The following is a 15411-nucleotide window of genomic DNA, read 5'->3' on the forward strand; positions in this document are numbered from 1 at the left end:
ATTTCCAATTCAATAAGGCGCGGTTTAATTTAGAATTGATTCAAATCGTGTGATTAGCATAAGTCTTTTCTTGTCATTTACTTCATGCTTCTTAAATTAGTATTGTTATTTAAGTCTTACATTTTATTTCTTGTTGAATGAGCTTGGTAGTGTAGAAAACAATCATGTAGAACCAGTGTTACTTGTTGTTGGTTGCTTGCATATATTGTTCCGATTGCCTTAAAATAAAAATGCACTCCTTAGGTTGATAACTAATGTTCATGTTATTAATTGTTTTTTATTAAGAAATTAATTTACTCAACACCTACAGTAAGCCTCTCAAATGGCCATACCTAGCCTATTCTATAATCCACCATAACAAACAAATTGCAGTTGTCTCATAAGGACACATAAGATGGACTAAATTACTTAAACTTGTGTGTTTGGGGGAATGTGAGATAGAGAGACAAAGAAGGAGAGATTGAGGGATATATATATATAGACGATGGGGAGAGAGAGAGGGAAGAAGAGAGAGATGGAGAGAGGGAGGGAGATAGACTCTTTCATCTTTTGAAGATTTTGGTTTTTCATTGAAATAGATGCATTGATTTTAGTACATATTTTGATTCCTAATCATATTTGATTGATTGAACAAGATATTGATTTCAGTGTAGATGCTTATTACTAATACTATTTGATTGAATGTACAAGATGCATTGATTTTCGTGTAATTGTTGATTTCTAATCCTATTTGATTGCTTGCAATAGATGCATTAATTTAAGTGCAATTCCAGATTTCTAATACTATTTGATTGCATGCACTAGATGCATTGACTTTAGTGCAGATGTTGATTTCTAATCCTATTCGATTGTTTGCACTAGACGCATCGATTTTAGTGCATATGTTGATTTCTAGTTCTATTTCATTACTTGTACTAGATGCATCGATTTTAATATAGATATTGATTTCTGATTTGATGTAACTAGATGTATGATGTACATTAATTTCAAAGTAATTAGATTAATGGTGTGCATTGATTTTAGTGTAAGCGCAAAAAAATATTGATGGTGTGCATTGATTTCTATTTTACAATGATTCAACCATAAATTAAATACTTGAATTTTCATCTTATCTGAAATGTTTGCTTCTTGATACTATAAACTATTTGTAATTCACTATATTCTTATTATTCCCATTTTCCTTCATTCAATATTGTTAGTCACTTTGCATTCAAATGAGGTAATAGAAAACAACTACTATTGAAAATTAGTTAGGGTTTTAACTTGCTCTATAAGTCACTCTGATTGACTTTGGAGAATGCTACTATTAATATTGGATAGCGAGAGAGAGAAGGTATGATGTTTACTACAATAGCTTAAGTTAAATATTTGAATGGTCTATGATTTCAATTGTACTTTTCATATGATCAATATAAAAAGATGGCAAAACTAATATGTGTGAAAATAAGAACAATAAAAGAAAATAGTTTGAGAATGATCAAAATGAGACTATATGTAATTGCCTACATTCTTATTATTCGCATTTTCTATCATTCAACACTGTTACATTGTCACTTTGCATTCAAAATAACATTAAAGAAAGAGATAAAATCAAAATTTTGTGTGATTATGCATGATTGAAAGTAACCTAGATCTATCTTAACCCCAGATATATCAAGTGTCTAGAGGGAACAAATCTCTTGAGGTGAAAACATTTCGTCAAGTTTTGCAATCAATGAGATTAAGAGCAAAACTTGAAGGGTTGAGGCAAAACTTGAAGAAAAATTTGCACCTCAAATTTAATCTCTCTTAGTGTTTAATAGATGTAAGATTAAGATGAATCTAAACTAGTATATTTGCAACAACAATCTCAAATTGTAAATTGATAAATAAAATGTGTACCTTTTATATTAATTTACATTGATATAATATGTTATAGAATTAAAATTATTATTTAAATGTATTATAAATAATTTTGAATCAAATTAGGTAGATCATATAAAATAGTTAAATGTTTTAATATATATATATATATAATTTGATTTTTATAAAAATTCAAACAAGTTGATAATTGAAAAGTTTTGCCCACCTATCAACGAAATGGTTATATTTGTATTAATATATATATTAAAAAGAATTGATTTTAAAATATGTGGGAACGTTTTCTTGGAATCAATTTTTTTAATGTATATTTATTTAAATATAAAAATTTGGTCGGCACATTTTTCAATTACCAACTTGTTTGACTAAAAAATATGTTCGCCACATATTTAACCAAGTTGTTTACTGAAAAATAAACATATTTATAATTAAGAAATTCAATTATTACTTTTAATAATATTTTTATATATATACTTTTGGAAGAAAGTTCCCCCATTGAATTTTTTTCAAAGAGAGACCGCTCATGTTTACATGGTTTATGGTTTAGATGTATAACTTGGCATGAAATAGTATAACTTGCAAGGTGTATGGATTTGATGGTTAGGTGAGTTGAAATATATATCATTTATTACTGTGAATATGTGCATTAAAATATATTAAGAGAGTGCGGTATCCATTGCTAAAAGGTACTTCGAATCTGTGCATTAAAATGTATTAAGAGAGTGCGGTATGCATCAATGTCGAATTGTAAATTTTGTTTTAGCTTTTTCGCCGGGGATTGGGTCTACCCACCATTATCATTATTATTATATAGTATTTTTGTTTTAGTTTTTTTTTTTTTTACCTATTGGGTCTACTCACCGTTATTATTAGTAAATAGTATTTTGTTTGGTTATTTATTTATTAATTTACTATTCAGATGGTTGGAAAGAAAAAATGAAAATTATTATTATTATTATTATATAATATTATTATAAATAGTATTATTAAAAAGAAAAATGAAAATTATTATTATTATTATTATTATTATTATTATGATTCTTATTATTATTGTTGTTGTTTTGATGATAAGTTATATTTGTTGGTTTAAAATGGTGACACATTTTGTGATGGACTAAATTAGCATTTGCACCACATGTTGCAAAGGAAACGCCGTAAGGCAATGGCATAAGAAACAATAGCATAGAAGGAAGAAGTCAAAATTTTATGCAATTTTGTTTCTTTACTAGTGTTTTCTTTTTATCATATGTTATGTTTCACGGAGATTCCAACCAGTATATGTTCAAAGTGAAGGTAATGCAAAACAATTCACTCCAAAGAATTTATGAAAATGCACTTTATTAAGATTATGGAACCTTTATAAGTAAATGACTTAAATCAAACATTTCATAAGGCCCAAGACGTCCTCTTCATCTCCCAAGCTCATGTGGATCACATTGTAAGTGTTTTCATTGTTAATTGGTGTTTTTTTAAGGGGTTGTTAAATTTCTGATTGCACAACCTGTGGTTCATATTGAAAAGCAACTATACCTCAATCTTTTCAAATGTGTAAAAAGCTCCATGGCAATTTAAAATTATAGTTTGAATGCTATTCATTTGAAATATGCAACTATACCTCAATCTTTTCGAATGTGTAGAAAGCTCCATAGAAATTAAAATTATAATTTGAATGCTATTCACTTGAAATATGGGGTCCTAGATATTGACATGTTTATGTGTAGAGCTTGACATATGCCTTTCATATTTCTATTTGTGCTTGCTTTTAAACAATTTGGCAATTTGTCATAGTGCATATTTCTCTTTGGCCTCAATGTTACTATGAGAATTTTTCGATGGATAATCAGTCAAATATCATAATTTGAATAATGGATCAATTGGTTTCAAGACCATATAAAAAGGAAATAATGATGTGGGTTCCTTTCACAAGTCATACGATCACTAAACTATGCTCTAATATGGGGGATTGAAGTGAAAATTAGATGGGTAGTCAACCATATATAGAATTTCATTGTAATGCACATAAAAATTAAATGTACTTATTTAATAAACTAAAATAATGAACATTTCACAAGTCAAGAAACTATGCTCTAATATGGGGAATTGAAGTGCAAATTAGATGGGTAGTCAAACTAGAATATACAATGTGTTTCTAGATTCCACTGAGCAAGCCTTCACACAATAATGAAAGTTGTTAGAATCTTCCATGATTGCAAGGCAACAAGCACATTGTTCCATGTTGGTGCCCATGAGCTTCCACAAAACTGTCACAATTCCCTTGACCAAACCTTGATGAATTCCCCCTTGAAGAGGAAGAAAACCTAGGAGTTAAATTTGCCTTGGGATCAAATGAAAATTCTAATGAGAAATCCCTTACATTAGTTGGAAATAAATGTATCCTTGTATCCACCCAAAAGATTGCTATAAGATCCAAGCATGAGAGAATGACCTTAGTCCATAGCTCTCATAAATACCTAGCCATGAATAATCGCATGCAAGTACAAGATTTTTTTATTCCTCTCTTGTAAATTTGTTAACCTTGGGGAAGCCACTAATGTGATACACCTAATTAGAGGGGGTGATCACTTGAATTATGAGTTGACATATATGAAAAAGGTTGCAAAGGGCCATTGCTCACCATGCTTTGGATGCACTCTAGTATCATATCTGAGGAAATTCAATGACAACTATTTATGACACTTCGAGCAAAGGATTGAAGGATGGCACCATAAATAATGCAATTATTAAACACTTAAGACAAGATTGTAAGTCGCCAATCAATTGTATCCTATTTACATGTCAACAGGGCTTGGTTGGTTGGTAAAGTAAGGTGTTACGATTCTCCACATAAAAGTTCAAATCCCCTCAAAGACAAATTCCCTCATTGTGGGTGAACTTTACCTCTTATGCAAGCCACTTCATACAATTAGAGCCAAGAGCAAGTTCACACAAACACACACATATATATGGCACCCTCAACATGGAAGCATGATCCTACCAAACAACATCCTTCATGATCAATGAACATATGAATCAATTAACGTTTTTCTTTATAAGATTCAAATCCCTCAAAAATAAACTTACCTTTAATAAATCACTTTACTTTTTTAAACAATGTATTTTGTACAATTAGAAATAAAGAGCATGTGTCTGTGTCTGTGTGTGTGTGTATATATATACATATATATATAAACAAACAAACAAGGACTCAAAAGCATGGTCCCAACAACAACATTGTGTAAAGTCAAAGAACATGACACACGAGAACAACACTTTGAAAGTAGTGATTTCATTATACATCCAAAAAGAACATTTTATGGAATAATGAACTATGTACTTTACATCAATCTCTTAGCTATGTTGTGTCCCTAAAACCATTAATTTGTTAACGTCATATTGTACATTGGGGTTAAACATGTGACTAGGGCTTTGACTTGGCCCAAGACTGGGAAATTAGGGTCAAGAATAATCATAGAGAAGCCTCCCGGGCTTCATTTCTAAGTGTACATATGTCTTATAGCTTGCATTATTATTGCGGTCAAGCCAATATAATTTTGGTGGTCGTCGTCGATATCAAAGTTTCTCATATATTTTAATGAAAATATTTGTTGGATCCTCACAAAAAAATCAAGAGTATATCCTCCCTTTTCTATCGTTAGGGGCTTACTTATATTCCATGTTGTGTTGTGTGCCTAGATAATCTTGTATGCAAAGGCATATGCCAATGCAACAAGCATATTACATTAATATAATCACATTTCTGAAGATGATGGTGGTGGTGGTCACTGAGACCAAATTGGTCTATCGGACCTATAATTTTCTTAGTTTCTAATTGTCTGGCTCCTCGTCTTTCTTGGCGAGGTTGGTGCTGTAGCTTTCTTTTTTTTCTCTACAGTGTTCCAATTTTCTTTATCTTGCATCTCATTCATCTCTTCTGGTTCTTGGGACATTGGTGTCTTAGCGTCGCGATCTATTGTGTTCATCCTTTTGAAGATAGTCGGAGAAGAAGTTTGGTCTAAGAGATTTGCTTTGCTGTTAAATGAAGATTTATTTTGTGCGGTATTCAAATCCCCACAACTGTTGATGCTTGAGGGGTTGTCGAGTTCACTCTTTTTTTGTTGGGCGGGGCTTTCCCCCTACTTGCCTTGAGAGTTGTTTCTTTCTTGCCTGATTTTTTGTGATTCAGAGTTTTCTTGAGAGTATTCTTCTTTGATGACATTGTAGTGTTATTTTTGTGCTCCTTCCCACCATGTAGATCTGTGGTGATTTTTTCTAGCAGAATATTTCTAGGAGACTTTTGGGCAGTTTTTAGCTAGGTGGCCTGTCTCAAAGCAACACTGTTACATTGTCACTTTGCATTCAAAATAACATTAAAGAAAGAGATAAAATCAAAATTTTGTGTGATTATGCATGATTGAAAGTAACCTAGATCTATCTTAACCCCAGATATATCAAGTGTCTAGAGGGAACAAATCTCTTGAGGTGAAAACATTTCGTCAAGTTTTGCAATCAATGAGATTAAGAGCAAAACTTGAAGGGTTGAGGCAAAACTTGAAGAAAAAATTGCACCTCAAATTTAATCTCTCTTAGTGTTTAATAGATGTAAGATTAAGATGAATCTAAACTAGTATATTTGCAACAACAATCTCAAATTGTAAATTGATAAATAAAATGTGTACCTTTTATATTAATTTACATTGATATAATATGTTATAGAATTAAAATTATTATTTAAATGTATTATAAATAATTTTGAATCAAATTAGGTAGATCATATAAAATAGTTAAATGTTTTAATATATATATATATATATAATTTGATTTTTATAAAAATTCAAACAAGTTGATAATTGAAAAGTTTTGCCCACCTATCAACGAAATGGTTATATTTGTATTAATATATATATTAAAAAGAATTGATTTTAAAATATGTGGGAACGTTTTCTTGGAATCAATTTTTTTAATGTATATTTATTTAAATATAAAAATTTGGTCGGCACATTTTTCAATTACCAACTTGTTTGACTAAAAAATATGTTCGCCACATATTTAACCAAGTTGTTTACTGAAAAATAAACATATTTATAATTAAGAAATTCAATTATTACTTTTAATAATATTTTTATATATATACTTTTGGAAGAAAGTTCCCCCATTGAATTTTTTTCAAAGAGAGACCGCTCATGTTTACATGGTTTATGGTTTAGATGTATAACTTGGCATGAAATAGTATAACTTGCAAGGTGTATGGATTTGATGGTTAGGTGAGTTGAAATATATATCATTTATTACTGTGAATATGTGCATTAAAATATATTAAGAGAGTGCGGTATCCATTGCTAAAAGGTACTTCGAATCTGTGCATTAAAATGTATTAAGAGAGTGCGGTATGCATCAATGTCGAATTGTAAATTTTGTTTTAGCTTTTTCGCCGGGGATTGGGTCTACCCACCATTATCATTATTATTATATAGTATTTTTGTTTTAGTTTTTTTTTTTTTTACCTATTGGGTCTACTCACCGTTATTATTAGTAAATAGTATTTTGTTTGGTTATTTATTTATTAATTTACTATTCAGATGGTTGGAAAGAAAAAATGAAAATTATTATTATTATTATTATATAATATTATTATAAATAGTATTATTAAAAAGAAAAATGAAAATTATTATTATTATTATTATTATTATTATGATTCTTATTATTATTGTTGTTGTTTTGATGATAAGTTATATTTGTTGGTTTAAAATGGTGACACATTTTGTGATGGACTAAATTAGCATTTGCACCACATGTTGCAAAGGAAACGCCGTAAGGCAATGGCATAAGAAACAATAGCATAGAAGGAAGAAGTCAAAATTTTATGCAATTTTGTTTCTTTACTGGTGTTTTCTTTTTATCATATGTTATGTTTCACGGAGATTCCAACCAGTATATGTTCAAAGTGAAGGTAATGCAAAACAATTCACTCCAAAGGATTTATGAAAATGCACTTTATTAAGATTATGGAACCTTTATAAGTAAATGACTTAAATCAAACATTTCATAAGGCCCAAGACGTCCTCTTCATCTCCCAAGCTCATGTGGATCACATTGTAAGTGTTTTCATTGTTAATTGGTGTTTTTTTAAGGGGTTGTTAAATTTCTGATTGCACAACCTGTGGTTCATATTGAAAAGCAACTATACCTCAATCTTTTCAAATGTGTAAAAAGCTCCATGGCAATTAAAATTATAGTTTGAATGCTATTCATTTGAAATATGCAACTATACCTCAATCTTTTCGAATGTGTAGAAAGCTCCATGGAAATTAAAATTATAATTTGAATGCTATTCACTTGAAATATGGGGTCCTAGATATTGACATGTTTATGTGTAGAGCTTGACATATGCCTTTCATATTTCTATTTGTGCTTGCTTTTAAACAATTTGGCAATTTGTCATAGTGCATATTTCTCTTTGGCCTCAATGTTACTATGAGAATTTTTCGATGGATAATCAGTCAAATATCATAATTTGAATAATGGATCAATTGGTTTCAAGACCATATAAAAAGGAAATAATGATGTGGGTTCCTTTCACAAGTCATACGATCACTAAACTATGCTCTAATATGGGGGATTGAAGTGAAAATTAGATGGGTAGTCAACCATATATAGAATTTCATTGTAATGCACATAAAAATTAAATGTAATTATTTAATAAACTAAAATAATGAACATTTCACAAGTCAAGAAACTATGCTCTAATATGGGGAATTGAAGTGCAAATTAGATGGGTAGTCAAACTAGAATATACAATGTGTTTCTAGATTCCACTGAGCAAGCCTTCACACAATAATGAAAGTTGTTAGAATCTTCCATGATTGCAAGGCAACAAGCACATTGTTCCATGTTGGTGCCCATGAGCTTCCACAAAACTGTCACAATTCCCTTGACCAAACCTTGATGAATTCCCCCTTGAAGAGGAAGAAAACCTAGGAGTTAAATTTGCCTTGGGATCAAATGAAAATTCTAATGAGAAATCCCTTACATTAGTTGGAAATAAATGTATCCTTGTATCCACCCAAAAGATTGCTATAAGATCCAAGCATGAGAGAATGACCTTAGTCCATAGCTCTCATAAATACCTAGCCATGAATAATCGCATGCAAGTACAAGATTTTTTTATTCCTCTCTTGTAAATTTGTTAACCTTGGGGAAGCCACTAATGTGATACACCTAATTAGAGGGGGTGATCACTTGAATTATGAGTTGACATATATGAAAAAGGTTGCAAAGGGCCATTGCTCACCATGCTTTGGATGCACTCTAGTATCATATCTGAGGAAATTCAATGACAACTATTTATGACACTTCGAGCAAAGGATTGAAGGATGGCACCATAAATAATGCAATTATTAAACACTTAAGACAAGATTGTAAGTCGCCAATCAATTGTATCCTATTTACATGTCAACAGGGCTTGGTTGGTTGGTAAAGTAAGGTGTTACGATTCTCCACATAAAAGTTCAAATCCCCTCAAAGACAAATTCCCTCATTGTGGGTGAACTTTACCTCTTATGCAAGCCACTTCATACAATTAGAGCCAAGAGCAAGTTCACACAAACACACACATATATATGGCACCCTCAACATGGAAGCATGATCCTACCAAACAACATCCTTCATGATCAATGAACATATGAATCAATTAACGTTTTTCTTTATAAGATTCAAATCCCTCAAAAATAAACTTACCTTTAATAAATCACTTTACTTTTTTAAACAATGTATTTTGTACAATTAGAAATAAAGAGCATGTGTCTGTGTCTGTGTGTGTGTGTATATATATACATATATATATAAACAAACAAACAAGGACTCAAAAGCATGGTCCCAACAACAACATTGTGTAAAGTCAAAGAACATGACACACGAGAACAACACTTTGAAAGTAGTGATTTCATTATACATCCAAAAAGAACATTTTATGGAATAATGAACTATGTACTTTACATCAATCTCTTAGCTATGTTGTGTCCCTAAAACCATTAATTTGTTAACGTCATATTGTACATTGGGGTTAAACATGTGACTAGGGCTTTGACTTGGCCCAAGACTGGGAAATTAGGGTCAAGAATAATCATAGAGAAGCCTCCCGGGCTTCATTTCTAAGTGTACATATGTCTTATAGCTTGCATTATTATTGCGGTCAAGCCAATATAATTTTGGTGGTCGTCGTCGATATCAAAGTTTCTCATATATTTTAATGAAAATATTTGTTGGATCCTCACAAAAAAATCAAGAGTATATCCTCCCTTTTCTATCGTTAGGGGCTTACTTATATTCCATGTTGTGTTGTGTGCCTAGATAATCTTGTATGCAAAGGCATATGCCAATGCAACAAGCATATTACATTAATATAATCACATTTCTGAAGATGATGGTGGTGGTGGTCACTGAGACCAAATTGGTCTATCGGACCTATAATTTTCTTAGTTTCTAATTGTCTGGCTCCTCGTCTTTCTTGGCGAGGTTGGTGCTGTAGCTTTCTTTTTTTTCTCTACAGTGTTCCAATTTTCTTTATCTTGCATCTCATTCATCTCTTCTGGTTCTTGGGACATTGGTGTCTTAGCGTCGCGATCTATTGTGTTCATCCTTTTGAAGATAGTCGGAGAAGAAGTTTGGTCTAAGAGATTTGCTTTGCTGTTAAATGAAGATTTATTTTGTGCGGTATTCAAATCCCCACAACTGTTGATGCTTGAGGGGTTGTCGAGTTCACTCTTTTTTTGTTGGGCGGGGCTTTCCCCCTACTTGCCTTGAGAGTTGTTTCTTTCTTGCCTGATTTTTTGTGATTCAGAGTTTTCTTGAGAGTATTCTTCTTTGATGACATTGTAGTGTTATTTTTGTGCTCCTTCCCACCATGTAGATCTGTGGTGATTTTTTCTAGCAGAATATTTCTAGGAGACTTTTGGGCAGTTTTTAGCTAGGTGGCCTGTCTCAAAGCAACACTGTTACATTGTCACTTTGCATTCAAAATAACATTAAAGAAAGAGATAAAATCAAAATTTTGTGTGATTATGCATGATTGAAAGTAACCTAGATCTATCTTAACCCCAGATATATCAAGTGTCTAGAGGGAACAAATCTCTTGAGGTGAAAACATTTCGTCAAGTTTTGCAATCAATGAGATTAAGAGCAAAACTTGAAGGGTTGAGGCAAAACTTGAAGAAAAATTTGCACCTCAAATTTAATCTCTCTTAGTGTTTAATAGATGTAAGATTAAGATGAATCTAAACTAGTATATTTGCAACAACAATCTCAAATTGTAAATTGATAAATAAAATGTGTACCTTTTATATTAATTTACATTGATATAATATGTTATAGAATTAAAATTATTATTTAAATGTATTATAAATAATTTTGAATCAAATTAGGTAGATCATATAAAATAGTTAAATGTTTTAATATATATATATATATATATATATATATAATTTGATTTTTATAAAAATTCAAACAAGTTGATAATTGAAAAGTTTTGCCCACCTATCAACGAAATGGTTATATTTGTATTAATATATATATTAAAAAGAATTGATTTTAAAATATGTGGGAACGTTTTCTTGGAATCAATTTTTTTAATGTATATTTATTTAAATATAAAAATTTGGTCGGCACATTTTTCAATTACCAACTTGTTTGACTAAAAAATATGTTCGCCACATATTTAACCAAGTTGTTTACTGAAAAATAAACATATTTATAATTAAGAAATTCAATTATTACTTTTAATAATATTTTTATATATATACTTTTGGAAGAAAGTTCCCCCATTGAATTTTTTTCAAAGAGAGACCGCTCATGTTTACATGGTTTATGGTTTAGATGTATAACTTGGCATGAAATAGTATAACTTGCAAGGTGTATGGATTTGATGGTTAGGTGAGTTGAAATATATATCATTTATTACTGTGAATATGTGCATTAAAATATATTAAGAGAGTGCGGTATCCATTGCTAAAAGGTACTTCGAATCTGTGCATTAAAATGTATTAAGAGAGTGCGGTATGCATCAATGTCGAATTGTAAATTTTGTTTTAGCTTTTTCGCCGGGGATTGGGTCTACCCACCATTATCATTATTATTATATAGTATTTTTGTTTTAGTTTTTTTTTTTTTTACCTATTGGGTCTACTCACCGTTATTATTAGTAAATAGTATTTTGTTTGGTTATTTATTTATTAATTTACTATTCAGATGGTTGGAAAGAAAAAATGAAAATTATTATTATTATTATTATATAATATTATTATAAATAGTATTATTAAAAAGAAAAATGAAAATTATTATTATTATTATTATTATTATTATGATTCTTATTATTATTGTTGTTGTTTTGATGATAAGTTATATTTGTTGGTTTAAAATGGTGACACATTTTGTGATGGACTAAATTAGCATTTGCACCACATGTTGCAAAGGAAACGCCGTAAGGCAATGGCATAAGAAACAATAGCATAGAAGGAAGAAGTCAAAATTTTATGCAATTTTGTTTCTTTACTAGTGTTTTCTTTTTATCATATGTTATGTTTCACGGAGATTCCAACCAGTATATGTTCAAAGTGAAGGTAATGCAAAACAATTCACTCCAAAGAATTTATGAAAATGCACTTTATTAAGATTATGGAACCTTTATAAGTAAATGACTTAAATCAAACATTTCATAAGGCCCAAGACGTCCTCTTCATCTCCCAAGCTCATGTGGATAACATTGTAAGTGTTTTCATTGTTAATTGGTGTTTTTTTGAGGGGTTGTTAAATTTCTGATTGCACAACCTGTGGTTCATATTGAAAAGCAACTATACCTCAATCTTTTCAAATGTGTAAAAAGCTCCATGGCAATTTAAAATTATAGTTTGAATGCTATTCATTTGAAATATGCAACTATACCTCAATCTTTTCGAATGTGTAGAAAGCTCCATAGAAATTAAAATTATAATTTGAATGCTATTCACTTGAAATATGGGGTCCTAGATATTGACATGTTTATGTGTAGAGCTTGACATATGCCTTTCATATTTCTATTTGTGCTTGCTTTTAAACAATTTGGCAATTTGTCATAGTGCATATTTCTCTTTGGCCTCAATGTTACTATGAGAATTTTTCGATGGATAATCAGTCAAATATCATAATTTGAATAATGGATCAATTGGTTTCAAGACCATATAAAAAGGAAATAATGATGTGGGTTCCTTTCACAAGTCATACGATCACTAAACTATGCTCTAATATGGGGGATTGAAGTGAAAATTAGATGGGTAGTCAACCATATATAGAATTTCATTGTAATGCACATAAAAATTAAATGTAATTATTTAATAAACTAAAATAATGAACATTTCACAAGTCAAGAAACTATGCTCTAATATGGGGAATTGAAGTGCAAATTAGATGGGTAGTCAAACTAGAATATACAATGTGTTTCTAGATTCCACTGAGCAAGCCTTCACACAATAATGAAAGTTGTTAGAATCTTCCATGATTGCAAGGCAACAAGCACATTGTTCCATGTTGGTGCCCATGAGCTTCCACAAAACTGTCACAATTCCCTTGACCAAACCTTGATGAATTCCCCCTTGAAGAGGAAGAAAACCTAGGAGTTAAATTTGCCTTGGGATCAAATGAAAATTCTAATGAGAAATCCCTTACATTAGTTGGAAATAAATGTATCCTTGTATCCACCCAAAAGATTGCTATAAGATCCAAGCATGAGAGAATGACCTTAGTCCATAGCTCTCATAAATACCTAGCCATGAATAATCACATGCAAGTACAAGATCTTGTGATTCCTCTCTTGTAAATTTGTTAACCTTGGGGAAGCCACTAATGTGATACACCTAATTAGAGGGGGTGATCACTTGAATTATGAGTTGACATATATGAAGAAGGTTGCAAAGGGCCATTGCTCACCATGCTTTGGATGCACTCTAGTATCATATCTGAGGAAATTCAATGACAACTATTTATGACACTTTGAGCAAAGGATTGAAGGATGGCACCATAAATAATGCAATTATTAAACACTTAAAACAAGATTGTAAGTCGCCAATCAATTGATATCCTATTTACATGTCAATAGGGGCTTGGTTGGTTGGTAAAGTCAGGTGTTACGATTCTCCACATAAAAGTTCAAATCCCCTCAAAGACAAATTCCCTCATTGTGGGTGAACTTTACCTCTTATGCAAGCCACTTCATACAATTAGAGCCAAGAGCAAGTTCACACAAACACACACATATATATGGCACCATCAACATGGAAGCATGATCCTACCAAACAACATCCTTCATGATCAAAGAACATATCAATCAATTAACGTTTTTCTTTATAAGATTCAAATCCCTCAAAAACAAACTTACCTTTAATAAATCACTTTACTTTTATAAACAATGTATTTTGTACAATTAAAAATAAAGAGCATGTGTCTGTGTCTGTGTGTGTGTGTATATATATACATATATATATAAACAAACAAACAAGGACTCAAAAGCATGGTCCCAACAACAACATTGTGTAAAGTCAAAGAACATGACACATGAGAACAACACTTTGAAAGTAGTGATTTCATTATACATCCAAAAAGAACATTTTATGGAATAATGAACTATGTACTTTACATCAATCTCTTAGCTATGTTGTGTCCCTAAAACCATTAATTTGTTAACGCCATATTGTACATTGGGGTTAAACATGTGACTAGGGCTTTGACTTGGCCCAAGACTGGGAAATTAGGGTCAAGAATAATCATAGAGAAGCCTCCCGGGCTTCATTTCTAAGTGTACATATGTCTTATAGCTTGCATTATTATTGCGGTCAAGCCAATATAATTTTGGTGGTCGTCGTCGATATCAAAGTTTCTCATATATTTTAATGAAAATATTTGTTGGATCCTCACAAAAAAATCAAGAGTATATCCTCCCTTTTCTATCGTTAGGGGCTTACTTATATTCCATGTTGTGTTGTGTGCCTAGATAATCTTGTATGCAAAGGCATATGCCAATGCAACAAGCATATTACATTAATATAATCACATTTCTGAAGATGATGGTGGTGGTGGTCACTGAGACCAAATTGGTCTATCGGACCTATAATTTTCTTAGTTTCTAATTGTCTGGCTCCTCGTCTTTCTTGGCGAGGTTGGTGCTGTAGCTTTCTTTTTTTTCTCTACAGTGTTCCAATTTTCTTTATCTTGCATCTCATTCATCTCTTCTGGTTCTTGGGACATTGGTGTCTTAGCGTCGTGATCTATTGTGTTCATCCTTTTGAAGATAGTCGGAGAAGAAGTTTGGTCTAAGAGATTTGCTTTGCTGTTAAATGAAGATTTATTTTGTGCGGTATTCAAATCCCCACAACTGTTGATGCTTGAGGGGTTGTCGAGTTCACTCTTTTTTTGTTGGGCGGGGCTTTCCCCCTACTTGCCTTGAGAGTTGTTTCTTTCTTGCCTGATTTTTTGTGATTCAGAGTTTTCTTGAGAGTATTCTTCTTTGATGACATTGTAGTGTTATTTTTG

This window comes from Pinus tabuliformis, chromosome 1_2, assembly GCF_031772625.1.
Source record: "Pinus tabuliformis cultivar Carrire ecotype Pingquan chromosome 1_2, CPIR1, whole genome shotgun sequence".
Taxonomy (NCBI): Eukaryota; Viridiplantae; Streptophyta; class Pinopsida; order Pinales; family Pinaceae; genus Pinus; species Pinus tabuliformis.